The sequence below is a fragment of the Bos grunniens genome, chromosome 8, assembly GCF_055505025.1.
Source record: "Bos grunniens cultivar Pamir isolate PY7600 chromosome 8, Bosgru_T2T1.0, whole genome shotgun sequence".
NCBI classification, from domain to species: domain Eukaryota; kingdom Metazoa; phylum Chordata; class Mammalia; order Artiodactyla; family Bovidae; genus Bos; species Bos grunniens.
In genome coordinates this window covers 8,960,149-8,961,531 of record NC_141172.1, presented here as the reverse complement: position 1 = coordinate 8,961,531, position 1,383 = coordinate 8,960,149, and the positions used below count along the sequence as shown (strand labels likewise).

Here is a 1,383-nt window from a genome sequence, read left to right as displayed (position 1 = left end):
AAAATGATAAAGGCTAAATTCATGAGTATGATCCCCTCTGGGGAGAGAGGGAGGGAAAGGAAAAGATCCAAGAAGGATAGACAGCAGGCTTCCGTTTCATCTGTGATATGTACTTTCTTTTAGAGAATTCTTCAGCAAAGATAGCTTAATATTAAGATTTGATCAAGTGGATAATAGGCTTGTGGGTTTTCATTATATTCCTCTTTATTCATTGTTTGAAACAATACAGTTGCTCTTTGATTTGAGTGGGAAGAAGCAAGTTTATTTTTCCAAGTGGAGACAGTAAGATAGAGCAGTGAGGAAATCAGGAAATCTAGGTTGGAAGAACTAGGCCTGTAGGGAAGAGGCACAGAAATGGATACAGAGACACCTCCCACCGGACCAGTGGATCGGCTTGCCACTTGTTCTGGACCTAGGACCTCGCTTTTCCTCCAAATGGACCTGAACTGCTCCTGCCCCACTGGCGGCTCTTGCAGCTGTGCTGGCTCCGGCACCCGCAAGACCTGCAGATGTCCCTCCTGCAAGAAGAGCTGCTGCTCCTGCTGCCCTGTGGGCTCTGCCACATGTGCCCAGGGCTGTGTCTGCAAAGGGGCCTCGGACAAGTGTAGCTGCTGCGCCTGATGTTGGGGAGAACCTGCCCTAGTTGTCAATAGAGCAACCATGACAAATTTATATATATTATTTTTTCATACAATCTGACCTGCTGCTACATTACCTTTTTCTATGAGACATTTCTAGTAAAGTTGTTGACTTAAAAAAAAAAAAAAAGAAATGGGTGCAAAATCTTTTCAGGACCTCCTCCAAGAAAGCTTTTCCTGCTTCCCAGGTAAAGAATCCACCTGCCAATGGAGGAGATGAAAGAGACCTGGGTTCAATCCCTGGATCAGGAAGATCCCCTGGAGAAGGAGATGGCAACCCACTCCAGTATTCTTGCCTGGAGAATCCCAAGAACAGAGGAGCCTGGTAGACTACAGTCCACCAGGTCACAGAGAGTCGGACACAACTGAGCATGCACACACCCATGATCCCACTTCCAGTTCTGGGCTCCTGTAATGCCCTGCATATTCACCTATCATTACATTTAGCATAGTCCAAGGAAATGGTCTGTTATCAGTATTCCTAACATCATCCCATTATTTTATATTTGTAATACATATTTTTCAGATATTTATGTAGAGAGATATATAGATTATAGATCCAGCTGATACATAAAGATGGTTGTCTCAGAGTGGATAGGATCAGGTGATTTCTACATTACTATATACTTTGGTAAATACTTATGTATTTGGCTGCATCAGGTCTTAGATGCAGTGCACAGGCTTCTTTGTAGCTGAGGCACACAGACTGAGTGGTTGTAGAACACGGGGTTAGTTACCCCATGGC

The 1,383-nt window shown here is 44.3% G+C and overlaps 1 pseudogene; it reads left to right on the top strand.

Annotated features, from left to right (window-relative positions):
* The first annotated feature begins 354 nt into the window (after nucleotides 1-354).
* On the top strand, nucleotides 355-772 carry LOC147366644 (metallothionein-1A pseudogene; annotated as a pseudogene).
* Nucleotides 773-1,383: the final 611 nt, after the last annotated feature.